This window comes from Herpailurus yagouaroundi, unplaced genomic scaffold (assembly GCF_014898765.1).
Source record: "Herpailurus yagouaroundi ecotype Mexico unplaced genomic scaffold, PumYag 28, whole genome shotgun sequence".
NCBI lineage: Eukaryota > Metazoa > Chordata > Mammalia > Carnivora > Felidae > Herpailurus > Herpailurus yagouaroundi.
The window spans coordinates 26,789,993-26,804,442 of record NW_024412376.1 but is presented as its reverse complement, the minus strand read 5'-3'; the positions used below and the strand labels follow the sequence as shown (position 1 = coordinate 26,804,442).

Below are 14,450 nucleotides of genomic sequence, written 5' to 3'. Positions count from 1 at the left end.
TCTATAGTCTCCTGATTTGTTCATTTTGGCCACTCTGACTGGCGTGAGGTGATACCTGAGTGTGGTTTTGATTTGTATTTCCCTGATAATCCGACAGACTCCACCAAAAGTCTACTAGAACTGATACATGAATTCAGCAAAGTTGCAGGATACAAAATCAATGTACAGAAATCAGTTGCATTCTTATACACTAACAATGAAGCAACAGAAAGACAAATAAGGAAACTGATCCCATTCACAATTGCACCAAGAAGCATAAAATACCTAGGAATCAATCTAACCAAAGATGTAAAGGATCTGTATGCTGAAAACTATAGAAAGCTTATGAAGGTAATTGAAGAAGATTTAAAGAAATGGAAAGACATTCCCTGCTCATGGATTGGAAGAATAAATATTGTCAAAATGTCAATACTACCCAAAGCTATCTACACATTCAATGCAATCCCAATCAAAATTGCACCAGCATTCTTCTCAAAACTAGAACAAGCAATCCTAAAATTCATATGGAACCACAAAAGGCCCCGAATAGCCAAAGTAGTTTTGAAGAAGAAGACCAAAGCAGGAGGCATCACAATCCCAGACTTTAGCCTCTACTACAAAGCTGTCATCATCAAGACAGCATGGTATTGGCACAAAAACAGACACATAGACCAATGGAATAGAATAGAAACCCCAGAACTAGACCCACAAACGTATGGCCAACTCATCTTTGACAAAGCAGGAAAGAACATCCAATGGAAAAAAGACAGTCTCTTTAACAAATGGTGCTGGGAGAACTGGACAGCAACATGCAGAAGGTTGAAACTAGACCACTTTCTCACACCATTCACAAAAATAAACTCAAAATGGATAAAGGACCTACCTTATTTTTTATACCCTTCATTGCATCTATCCAAAGCCCTTTATTTCTTAAGCAAATCAGATATCCTACCAAACTGATTTTTTCCAGGGACCTCTAACCTTGAGGCTTCTGTTTTATTCTACATTCTAAGCTGGTCACTGTCATGGTCTTTTTTTCTATTTTTTCTTTTTTCCCCTTCTGCTCTCCTCTTCTGCATGGTGTGGTGATTGCTTTCAAACGGCATAGAAATGGTTGGTGCACAACCTTTGTCCTGGAAGCTCCTTTGCTCCCCTGCTTTGTTGCTTCCTGTGCTTCTCCAATCCTAAGGTTTTTCCTCTATCCAGTTGCTTATTTTGCTCAAGCATTTCCTTGAAAAGTTCCCTAAGAGGGCATGGGATGTAAGTTTCAGAATCCTTGCAGTGCCTGAACATCTTTATTCTATTCTTATGTTTTATAGGTGTACCTGCTGATTACTAAAGTTGTGGATGAATATTTCTTTAGAATATTCAAATTCTTACTGCATCGTCTCTTAAGCATGCGTTGTTGAGAAGACCACCATAATACTGATTACAATGGGATTCACCAGAAGCTCCTTGGAGGCTTCCAGAATTTACCATTTTTTATTTACACTTTGTATTCTGATTTTTTACAGTAGCATACCTTTAGCTAAGTCTTTGTTCATTTGTGCTGGATAATCATACCCTTCGTGTTGCAGAAGCAACCTTGCATTATTTCTTTGATAATTTTCTCTGCCTTCTTCTTTATTTTAAGCACAAGGGAATTTTCTTAATCCAATTCTAGCTTTCTTTTATTAAGCCTTTATAAAAACTGTTTTACTCCTTTTTTTGCCCTTTTATTTTAGTTTCTGAAATACTTGCTCAACTTTCTTTTTCAAGCATTTCACTGAATGTTTTTTATTAGCTACTTGACTTCTAAGGGATTTCCAAAAATCTACTCTTTCATTTTTTCTAAATTGATGGGAGCTTGAAACATAAATATGCAACTTAACCAATTGAGATTTCTTTGTCAAGTTCTGATGCCAACGCTAGAGCAGCTTCCTGAAGAATACTGAAAAACTCATCCTTTCCCTCCCCACTGAAGTGTTTATTTATTTTTTTTAAAAATTTTTAACGTTTTATTTATTTTTGAGACAGGGAGAGACAGAGCATGAACAGGGGAGGGTCAGAGAGAGGGAGACACAGAATCTGAAACAGGCTCCAGGCTCTGAGCTGTCAGCCCAGAGCCCGACGCGGGGCTCGAACTCACGGACTGTGAGATCATGACCTGAGCCAAAGTCGGCTACTTAACTGACTGAGCCACCCAGGCGCCCTGTGGAAGTGTCTAAATATCACTTGGGTTGTATGTTACAAGTTTCAAGCCCTGACACCCTCCAATTTCCACAAAAATCTAAATGCTTTATGAAGGAGGTAAATGATGACCAATGAAGAGCAGGCCTTCTTAATTTGTCATGACTTTGGTTGGGGTGTCTCTGAACTAAACTCAGTGCGTAAACTTGGAGCTTAATTTCTGCTACTTCCTCAAAGGGACTCGATCACTGTCTGATTCAGAAATTTGGATGAAGAGATACTCAATGGGAAGACAGAAGATACGGGCCCTGAGAAAAGGTGAAGGGATTATTTTTCTTACAGAATAATCCCCATGCTTGGTGCCTTTTGACTTGAATCAGCCCATTAAAGGTGTTAGGAAATACCTTTGTGATGATCAGGCCTTGGATCACAGCCTTCCTCAAGAGCTGTGTGGCTGAGGTAGAAAGACCGAGGATCATGTCAGCCAGCCCCTCTTAGTTGGGGCACCTTAAGGAAGAGATACTTATTTAGGCTGTGGGATCATCTTCCCCAGGTGAGGCACCCAGTTGCACAGGGAATTGTGGTCTAAGGAAAATGGTGGGGGGAGCAGTTTAAGGTTCAGGGACAGAAGGCTTAGGTGCATCAGGTGCATGGCACTGGAACTCCAGGACTCACAGGACAAGTGTCCACAGCAGCTGTGGGTCAGGGGGCCTTTCCCTCTGTCACTGAAGTGACACGGTTTGGTGCTCTTGGTGACAGTAGTTGCTGTTTTTTACTGCTGTTTCTTCCACTTCACACCATGATTCTTGAACTAAAGCATTACCACTGGCTCATCAAGATTGAGGGTTGAAGTCACGTACCCAGTCTGTGTACTTGGTCTTTTAGAACACGTCTTCCAATACTCTAAACTGTTCCAGGGTAGGCTGTGTGGACCCCAAAAGCAACTTTGGCTCTGATGACATGAGATCCCTATGTCCTATCCCTATGAATGCCATAGTTCAATCAGCGGGGTCACTCCTGACTCATACTGCAGTGTCTCAGTTTCCTCAGTTTCGTCTGACCACATGTAGAGTTATGAATTCTAAATAAAATTGCATTTAAAAAGAAGAGTTCTACTGCTTTAAACAGCTTCAGAAACCAGTTGTAATTGCAAAAGATAATTTTAACATGAAAATTTTGGGACCACAAAAAATACTCAAAAGTTGAAATTAAAGTCATTTTGGGGCAACCTGGGTGGCTCAGTTGGTTAAGCATCAGACTCGGCTCAAGTCATGATCTCGTGGTTCATGAGCTCAAGCCCCGCACAGGGCTTTGTGCTCAGAGCCTGGAGTCTGCTTCGGATTCTGTCCCTCCCCCACTCACACTCTGTCTCCCTCTCAAAAATAAATAAACATAAAAAAAAAATAAAAATAAAAATTCATTTAAAATTTACATATACTAATAGTTAACATTTACTCTCATCATATTCCAGATACACTGCTAAGTGCTTTATGTGTATTATCTCATTCAGACCTCCTACCAACCATATGAGGGGGTACATGTTTTTATTATCTTCATTAAGCACATGAAGAAATACAGGCATGGAGAAATTAAGTAACTTGCTACAATGACCACTATCAAGGACCCAAATCCTGACAGGCTGACTCTAGGGCTCAAGTTCTTGATCATCACATTAGTCAGATGGAGTTAATAAAACTAACTGAATTATGGATTACTTTATATAAGAAGTCTTTAAAAGAAATATTTCAATGACCCTATAAAAATGATTAATTACCATATCAGGTGTTCATATACAAATAACTCTTGTTACACTTAGTACAACCCTTTAGAAGGTAAACACAAAATAAATTTTGTTCAAATATGCCAGGCGAGAATAATTGTTTTGACATTTTGTATGAACTCCTGAAAAGGTTTTAGTATGTTGATATTTTTCCTGTCTCAATTCTGCTTACTTTATTAATTTGCTCAGCAAATTCCCTTTTAGAATTTGCAAGCTTAAACTATCCAACTCTTGGATGACTATATATTCAGAACTGCTGGACTACAAATTAATCAAGTATGCACCTTGAAAGTAATCCAATGTTCAATGAATAGTTCTTTAAAAACGTGCATGCTACTCTCTTGTTGGCCTTAAAGTGAATTCAATCCTAAATATTGATTTCGTAAGACTGGAAAAGTGAACTTGTCACAGTGTTGATAATGGAGAGCTGGGGAAGATATCACTTAGTAGGAAGTTACTGTTTACAAAGTACTTTTACTTACATCATTTTATTTCTCAGGATAATCCCGAAAAGTTGGCAAATAAGATATTATTGCCGTCCTTCCATCTTCCATTTTTCTGACACAATGCATTTCAGGTCATGAGACTCAACTAAAGGCACAAAGCAATTTCATTAAGGGTTTGACTCCAGCTGTTCTGTACACCCCATCTAGGTTCTTTCCGCTGTGCCATGTTATACCCCACTGGGCAATACTTGCAGAGACACATGGGCATTTCTGTCCAGCAGAGATCATCAACTCTTGGTCTGCAGGCTGATTCTGGCCTTCAGATGTGTTTTGCTTTGCCTGAATAGTTTTTAAGTTTGAATTAGTTACGGTTATTTTTTTTAAATTGGAAGAGATAAGTTAAATCTAGACGTTTAAGATTCTCCTGACAAAGTAGTTGATTTGACAACAGTCAACTAGAGATGAGTAGCTACTACTCTGTTTAGAGTAGGCACATCTATTCTGTAATGCCATTGTCACCACTTCTCCTTATCATATTCCCTGGACTGCATTATTTGCCATTTATCATCATAAAATCAGACTTCTTCATTCATTTATATAACCTGTTTCCTGACATAAAGTAAATTATCTGTGGGACTGAGCAGCATTCCACAGACATTGTTGGTAAGTTTTCTCAGCCAATGTGGACAGGATTGTCTTTGTGCATCTTCTTAGCTCTGGTTCCTGACAGTCATTTGGCAATCGTTTCATCTTAATTTTCTTTATTAAATTGTTTCCCTGATGGACAGGGAGACAGTTGTGAAATTAAGGATTTTTTCACCTAGAAATCCCCATAAATTTTCTTTCAGTTATAATTTAGTAGTTGGAATTATATTAACCCTATCTAGAGTTACTAAAATTGTTTCCCAAACCCTTTTTAGGTCTATTTCAAAATATTATAACTAACTCATTTTCAAACTCCCTGCCTTCATTCCTACCCGACAAGAATGTATGTCCTCTAAGATCAGAAAATTTTTCTTGTTCATCACTATAATCTTATGACTGGTAATCTTATAGTAGGTACTCAGTAAATATATGGTGACTGAGTGGATGAAATGGGAGTAGTGAATCATAATGGACATTACTGGAAGCTCTCCGTGTGGCCCTTCAGATACAGTTGGCTCTGGGGGTGGTCTTATATAGGAGGAGTCCAATGGGAGTTTATCAGTGCTTAAGATATAAGTAATTTCCTAGATACTGAAAAGTTCCAGCTCAAAAATTTGTTAGTTTTCTTCATTGACAAAAATACTCCATTGAAATATCAACTTTTATATTAAGCTAGCTCTGTATTTACAGAAACTCTAAGTTTCAAGAAAATATAATTATCTTTCATAGACTCACTAAACTAATTTGCTTAGACCTTCAATCTACTCTGGTTTTCTTTACTGTGCCAGGGAGAAAATGGCTTTCAGCCCAGCCTGCCTCTTTTCTTAGGGTCAGAAATCTTCTATGTATGTCTCAGGGCTGCAGAACAGCTTGCTGTCCAGAACTACTTTAATTTACTTTAGCCTTTAAACACCTGCTTACAACTCATGAGAAAAAATGAAGTGTGGCCTGGACCCTTATATCTAGCTAGCTTCTACTCACCTCTCAGGATGCCTCCTCATCCTCAATTGGCCTCAAACTCTCCTTTCCTCTCTTTGCTTCTTTCCTCCTTTTTCTCGTCTCCCTTTCTTCTCTCCTGTCTTCTTATAGACATGCTTTTAATGGTTTTCTTTTGTTTGTTTGTTTGTTTGAACGTTTATTTATTTTGAGAGAAAGAGAGGGAGAGACAGAGATCATGAGTTGGGAAGGGGCTGAGAAAGAGGGTGAGAGAAAATCCCAAGCAGGCTCCGCATTGTCAGCACAGAGGCCGATGTGGAGCTCCATCCCACAAGCAGTTCACGACCTGAGCTGATACCAGGAGTCAGACGCTTAACGGACTGAGCCACCCAGGTGCCCCATAATGGTTATCTTTTCTTCAATATACAGTATATCTTATTTTTCTCACCATGATTTGCTTCAAAGGGTAATAAGAAAGATTAAGAAAGCACATATGTTACTTCTTTTAAGACCTGGACCTTGGACTTCTTTGTTATGCAGCACCCTGTCCTATGGAACTGTTAAGAGTTGGCAGTTAGTTGCAACTGTTAGGCTTTAAAGGGACTGGAGGCCGGCAAAGGGGTAGTCATGGCTAGCTATGGGGCAAGTTAGAGATCTGCCCTGGCAGCATTCCAAAAACAAAGCCTCAAGAAGCCAGATCAAGCCAGACAGGCTCAAGACAAAGAAGGCCCTCTAACCAAGTACCAAATAAGGGAGAAAAGGCAAGAAACCCTGCCCCCAAGATATCCCTTCCCCAAGTAATATATTTTCCACACCCTAGTTAACATCTGTTAAAAGACAGAGACCCTAACCCCGAGAGCAGCTATCCTTGAGCTCGCCCACTCTCACATTTCAAGAGTGTACTCTCCCTTTAATAAACTTTCCTACTTGCACCACTCAACTGTTGTTTCTCGTCTCTCCTTGGATTCTTTATGGTGATGAGACCAAGAGCCTCTGGTGATATCATGGGATGGACTGGTGGAGGCCTCAGGGCCCAGAGTCTCCCCGGTCCACCAAGGAACACAACCTAAGCGACTGTGGATGTGAAGAATTCTCTCTATACCAGTTTTTCCTTTCCTTCTGAACATTTAAAATTCACTTGAATATAAAATTTCTTTGTTTTTATTTCCTTTTAAATAAGTGGATTCCTCACTTTCTTTTTATGAAATCACAGAATTTTAAGTTGGAAGGAAATTAAAAGATCATCTCATTCAGTCCTTGTTTTACAGATGGAGAAACTGAGGCACAGCTCAGAATGATTAGGCTTCCGAACCAGAATTAAAATCTGACATCCTGACTCTTAACCCAGCACAGTGGTTTTTTTTTGTTTTGTTTTGTTTTGTTTGTTTCGTTTTTTTTTTTACTGTTTGAATTGTTTCTTCTTTTTAACTTAGCTACTTTCCTTATATGTCAGTGAAAAGAGAATTTAAAAATGTTTATCATTCTTGGTGTTTTGGATTCTCTGTGTTAGGGTTAGGGTTCTCTCTCTCTTTTTCTTCCCATCCTGTTTCCATGTGGAAGGGCTTCTGTTAGAATAACATAGCTCGTCTCTATCTGTCCATCACTCACTTCTCTACCAGAGGAAATGTGGGAAAAAAAACTGGGTATGGACTTCTGCCTCCTGTTCTGCTTTCCCCACCTTTTATAACATTCCATGCTATACATTTCACAAGGGCAGGTTCTGCTACACCTGTGGCCGAGTGGGTAAATTCACCTAATTTGGGGCAAAACGTTCATATGAAAGATAATAGCACTGGTATGGTGAAGCAGTGGGTGGTATATCTCTGTGGGAAACAAAAGGAGAGCAGCTACTTGATGGTAGAGAAAAATAGAAAATTGGATGGGAAATGGTTTGTGAGAGATTAGGTCTCTTTGGAGTGAAATCTTTCAGACATCTGTATTATTAAAATGTTGATAATAGCATACAAGCATTTGATGCACAGACAATAGGGTTAGACACTATCATTCCAGAGAGATGTCAAAGTCTTCCTCATTTCTCTCTTGTCAATGCAATAGAAAAGCAATTTGATTTGGTCTACAATATTTGCTTTTGAAAAAAAAACATGTTGATTTCCTCGGGCCTTAATTTTAAAAATTCACTCAAAAATTTACAAAGAAATTTTTCTTAGATTTTATGCCAAGATTTGAGAAACTGGATAAATGAATTAAGAAATAATTCCAGCTGAGAGAGAAAAGTCTTTAGCTGGAGGAAAATTTAAATATGAAAGTAATTTGAAACTCAGTTGTTATAGCATCTTAAGAAAAATGAAAGTGAAGCACAAATATAACTTCTTTCTCATTAAAAAAACCTCAATCATAAGATGATGCTTTGGGAAAATCTTTATTTGTAAATCTGTGTGTATGCGTGTGTGTGTGTGTGTGTGTGTGCACATAGATGTACATATGCTTCTGCAGATTCTAATTTGATGCTTTTATGCTTTCCATATGGATCGTTGTAATACTGATTCCCTCATTTCCACCATAGTTTATGTTTCAAATATCAAAAACCAAAGTATATAAAAGAAGTTCTATTTTGTGGGCCCTCTGTCCTGGTCAAAATAAAACTGTATTTTCACAAAGATGGAACTGTATCCTGTTAAAGACTTCAAGAGCAAATCTAATCAGGTTAAGTATTTCTTTTCATATCTAGAATAGTAACACAAGGTGACATTCTTAGCAAGGAAGTGAGGTTATGTTCTTCAAGCAATAATTTTCAAAGAAAGAAACAGAACTGAAGTCATATATAATTGTATCTACTAATAAGGAAGTACGGAAGAGAAATGTTCCAGCCAACGATGATTATTCAAGAATTGTTTAAGTCTCCTTTGTGACAACCTCTTGTCAAATCCTGTTTCTATATCCAAATTCTCTTTCTCCAGTGTCCTGGATATCCAATTGCTAAGTAATATCTTCTTGATTTGCCTATGTTATGTGAAGCTTGGGCAACAAGAGGAAAGTCATTTTTTTATGTATTTATAGTTACTGTTAAAAAAGAAATCCTTTTATATGGACAGTCCCGCAAATAAACACCAAACATATGATGGCTTGCTCTCTTTGAATTACCTTCACCATTCCCTCTGGAGTTACAGAAAGTTCTTGATTCCCCCACACCACCATCCCATTGACTACTATGCTTTTCAAATTTATTACAAAATATTGGAAGTAATTCATCTTTTTCCATCCTTCCTGCAGTGGGCTGTATGCTCTTGGACGGCCGGTTTTTTTCTCTGTTTGGTTCCCTATTGAACACAACTACCGAGGTAGATAGTACAGTGAGTTGAGTGAATAAGTGAACTGGGCATGACTGGAGCTTTCTCAGAGCAATCATTCAGAACACAGTCTGATACTGGTTGGAGTTCACACCTGCCTAGAGGGAGGACTGTTTATGGATGGAAGCTTCGCAAACGAATACGTTCTTCTGCTGCCCACAGAAGAATATTTCTATTTTGAACAAACTATTCTGTGATGCTGACCCCAGCTGCCTAGTCTTCTTGTTCTTGAAATTTTAAAGACGAATTCAATTGTCGGAATTCTCTCAAAAGACAAAAGGATGAGGCCCTATAATAAATCCCAAGTATCTATTAGAAAAAAGCATGAGACACTTATATTTTCCATCTTATTTGACATAAGACATGTTGGCATTGCTATCTACACATATTTAATATTATTTTAATTAAAATGTCAGTTGTAGTTCTGAGGGCCGCCTGAGTGGCTCAGTCAGTTAAGCGTCTGACTTTGTGTTTTGTGAGTTCAAGCCCCGCCCCCCGTTGGGCTCTGTGCTGACAGCTCAGAGCCTGAAGCCTGCTTTGGTTCTGTGTCTCCCTCTCTCTGCTCCTCCCTTGCTCACACTGTGTCTCTGTCTCTCTCAAAAATAAACAAACATTAAAAAATTAAGAAATATATATATACATATATCTATTGTAGTTCTGAGGGCATTGTAGAGGCTGCTTTTAGGCAACAGTCTTGAGCAACAGAAACTTAAGCAAGGGAAAAGGACCCACAGTGACCGCGAGATGACGCAAACAGGCTCATTAAGCAACCCACCTTGAAACAGTCATAGACTCTAACTGACCAGTTACAACCAGGCACGGTTCCTGAGACTTCCAGAAAAGAGAGAATTCCCTGTGTCTCCATACTCCCTTACTCAGCCCTGTAACTGTGGCTCCTCCCCACTCCCTCAATGCAGACAGTCTCTCCTTTGCTGTCCTGCCCACTGCTCCTTCGTAGTGATTCAATAAACTCCTATGTCTTGTTCTGCCTCAGGTGAATCCCCGCCCCCCGCCCCACCATGCCACCGCCCCCATTCAGTCCAGACGCCCCACAGACATGAACGTGTTAAGGCAATAAAACAAACATAAAAAAACTAAAGCAAAACGAAACGATTTTAGTAGCAAAGATGATGCTCCAACTGAGTTGAAATGCTTCTCTTTTAATGATCTTTTTGTTATTTTGTGGTTTACCTGTCCTTTCCCTTCCCAGGGCTATCAGCTAAGGAGACTGTTGGGGTCCTCCTTCTCACCAAAAGAAGCCGTGAGAAGTAAGGGGACCTGTTGGTGGCAGACAACACCACCACTGGATAGAGAAATTTGCTGTGAAGAGCTTACGTGGCTCATTTGGAAAGTGTTCTGTTGAAAACAAAATAATTTTTTGAGTGTTCTAAATCACTGCACTTAGGGCTCCTATAATAATGGAACTGAAACACAGCAAGATGACAGGGCTAGTATGCATTGCAAATGATGAGTATGGATAATTTTTGCAAGTATAAAGAAAGTTTCATCTAGCTTCATACTAGGGCAGAGATTTTCATTGCCTCCAAGCTTATACATTTCTGAAGAAATGAAGCAGCAAACCTACTCCCCAGAACTGGGCTCTGATTATAAGGAAACCTCCTGGAAACATCAAAACCTTATTTGATGGGGCGCCCAAGTGGTTCAGTCTGTTAAGCATCCGACTTCGGCTCAGGTCATGATGTGTCACAGTTCATGGGTTCAAGTCCCATATCGGGCTCTGTGCTGACAGCTCAGAGCCTGGAGCCTGCTTCTGATTCTGTCTCTGACTCTCTGCCCCTCCCTCATTCATGCTCTCTCTTTTTCTCAAATATAAATAAACATTAAAAAATATATTTTCTGAGGGCTTTTTTTTTTTTTTTATCATGTAATTCCAAGTAAAACTGAGAAGTAAGAAGGATGCCAAAGAGGGGTCCAAGAATCCTGGAATGATGCCAAAATGTTCATACCCACTAAAACTCTTGCCAGTGATCAAAAGAGAATCTTGCAGAAGTTCATCTAGAACTGGGCCTTTTATAGACCTAATTTTATAACTCGTGATTATTGCTGTTGTTGTTTAAAGCAGAAGAGCAGTAGCTATGTAAAATTGTGAACAAGGGCTACTGAAGGAACGGAGACATAACAGCAGATTCTGTGAGGAGGAAGAATGAAAACAACAAAACAGATAAAAGGTGAAGGGGAGCAGATTTTGCCACCCTAAAATATGCTCCTTTGACACAGTGATTATTTTAACTGGTTATTTTTAAAACACAGCAGACAGAAAAGCTCTAAAAATCCAGCAGAAGTTACCCTTTGGTAAGAAGCATTTACATTTATAAGGAAAATCTCCACTGGTAAGGCTAGATCTCTTACTGTACTAGAAGAGCCAATTTCTAGAACTCTTACCAATGAAGAAGGCAACAACTTAAAGCTCCTTAACAACCTTACCCTTGTTTACTATGTTTTCCCTGGTAACCTCCCATAACTGGTGTCCTCTTTATCCCAAACATCTCTTCTGTCTTTAGCTGAAGATGGTATTTAAGGTGATGGCTTTGGTCATTTCAGTGTTACTTGGTTTTCCTGGGTCTCTCCCATGTAGACATATTATTAAACTTTTGTTTGTTTTTGTACCGTTAATCAGTCTTTTTTAAAAAAAAAATTTTGTTTATTTTTGAGAGAGTGCAAGCGGGAGGAGAGGGCAGAGGGAGAGAGGGAGAGGGAGAGAGAGAGAGAGAGAGAGAGAGAGAGAGAGAGAGAGAATCCAAATAGGCTCCATGCTATCAGTGCAGAACCCCATGTGGGGCTTGAACCCATGAGATCAAGACCTGAGCCAAAACCAAGGGTGGGATGCTTAACCGCCTGAGCCACCCAGGTGTCCCTGGTAATCAGTCTTATATTGATTTAATTATCAGACCAGCCAAAGGACCTAAAAAGGAAGAAGGGAAAACTTTTCTTCCCCTACAAAGGGCGTTCAAAACACAGCACGCTGGCAAGTGCAGAATAAAGATGCAAAAATTAATAAAAGAAATCTTGTTTAAAATGAAGACAGGAGGGGTGCCTGGGTGGCTCAGTCAGTTAAGCCTTTGACTTTGGCTCAGGTCAGGTAGGATCTCCCAGTTCCAGAGTTCAAGTCCCGCATCGGGCTGTGTGCTGACAGCTCAGAGCCTGGAGTCTGCTTCAGAATCTGTGTCTCCCTCTCTCTCTGCTCCTACCCTGCTCACACACACACTCTCTCTCTCTCTCAAAAAAATGAATAAAACTTAAAAAAAAGTTAAAACAAAAATAAAATGAAGTCAGAAGACCAGAAGGGGGTAGTTTACACACCCTACTACAGTCATCAACAGGAAGAAAGGAACCTTGAAAGTGATACCACTTTGGCTACACTTTGCTACCTCAGCAGGAGGAAAAAAGGTGTTTCTCTGCTCCCCCACCAGCTCAGCCAATGAAAGACAGCCACAAATCAGCTAATGAAAAACCGTTATACTTTGAACTCCAAGTTTACTACAATGGACTCTTTTCTTTATACCTCCTCACAACTTCCCTTGTTGTTCTATAAAAGAGCATTCCTCTCCTTGTTCTCTGCGCTTGCCTATAGTTTTGCTGTAGTTTGCCTGACCTAAACTGTAATTCTCTGCTATTCCTGAATAAACTCATTTTTGCCAGTAAAATAACTGACAGTGTTATTTTTAAAATTAACAAAGATAACAGCTTTCTATGTGTTTCAATCTAGTGAGCCAGTTAATGATTTTCAACCTGTAAAATAAGTGATGTATACATAATGATGTAACTGAGTATTACGAAAATACCTTGGGTAAAAACATCCATGTTTAAGAAGAGAGATTTTAGAAAAAAAATTATTTTAGAAAGGTTTATTTGGGAAGATTTCCCTTAAAGATGGTCTAAGTAAAAACTGAAGTTTTGATTCTTCAAGAGAGAGTCTATCAGCCACTTATGGGAATGTGGCACAGTACAATGAACAAAGCTCTAGAATCACGGAGCTCTGGCATATATATATATATATATATATATATATATATATATATATATTTAATTTACATCCAAATTAGTTAGCATATAGTGCAATGATGATTTACCCATTTAGCCCATCCCCCCTCCCACACCCCCTCCAGTAACCCTCTGTTTGTTCTCCATATTTAAATCTCTTATGTTTTGTCCCCGTCTCTGTTTTTATATTATTTTTGCTTCTCTTCCCTTGTGTTCATCTGTTCTGTGTCTTAAAGTCTTCATATGAGTGAAGTCATATGATATTTGTCTTTCTCTGCCTGGCTAATTTCGCTTAGCATAATACCCTTCAGTTCCATCCATGTAGTTGCAAATGGCAAGATTTCATTGTTTTTGATTGGCATGTAAGTGTCTGATGTGTCTCATTTTCCTTATCTAAAATAAGCTTCATGTGCCTACAGAAAATAGAGTTGTAATGAAGATTAAGTTAGTTGGTATCTTCTAAATATTTGGTACACAGTAGAAATTCAGTATGTGGCGCTTGTACTAATGACATTGCAAATTCTCCATCGTGGTAAGTAAATGAAGCGTTCTGAATTTTCTTATGTATGACTAGGCGATATTATTCAATAGGGTACTAGAAGACCCTGGCTAGGCATATGACCACATTCTCTGTTGTTTCCAATTTTAAGACTATGAACTGTGAGACCTCGAGATTAGTAAAGAATTATAACCTTTGGGCAGTTGGCCTGCTATGGTAACTTGCATTGGCTCTTCTGAAAGCCAGATGTCACATCAAATTAAGGAAGGGAAGGAATTAACATAGCATTTGCATTTGTCCAATACAGTTCTTTTTTTTTTTTTTTTAAGTAGCTATTTCAACTAAAGCATTGGAAGTCATTATGGTGGAAATGTAGAAATACCAAAATGATCATTCCTTTTTATTTGGCGTAATAAATTCACACAGAACTTCTATTTTATGAACTTCCCAATATTCAACTGTTTTTGATCTACAAAAATGACAAGTGCATATGGTTCAATCTAATCATTGCTAAATCAAAGGTAATTGATTCCCTGATTAATTTAAGTGAAAAAATGAGACAAGGAATAAAAGGATGCATAGAATTGAATATTACATATTCAAATATTATATATTTGTCAAATAGCATGCATATGAAAAACTATATAAAGAAATAATTCAGGGGAGAATATAAAGCTGTCAGTGGC

General features: G+C 38.7%; 2 protein-coding genes across 7 annotated transcripts in view; one reads left to right on the top strand and one right to left on the bottom strand.

Annotated features, from left to right (window-relative positions):
- Positions 1-1,683, top strand: part of TMA16 (translation machinery associated 16 homolog) — a 76,275-nt gene extending 74,592 nt beyond the window's left edge. The window contains exon 8 of the mRNA XM_040471261.1: positions 1,299-1,683. The gene's annotated coding sequence lies outside the window, so the exon portion shown is untranslated. The remainder of the gene's footprint in view (positions 1-1,298) is intronic.
- MARCHF1 (membrane associated ring-CH-type finger 1) overlaps positions 1-14,450 on the bottom strand; it is an 889,619-nt gene that overhangs the window by 40,554 nt on the left and 834,615 nt on the right. The window lies entirely within an intron of this gene.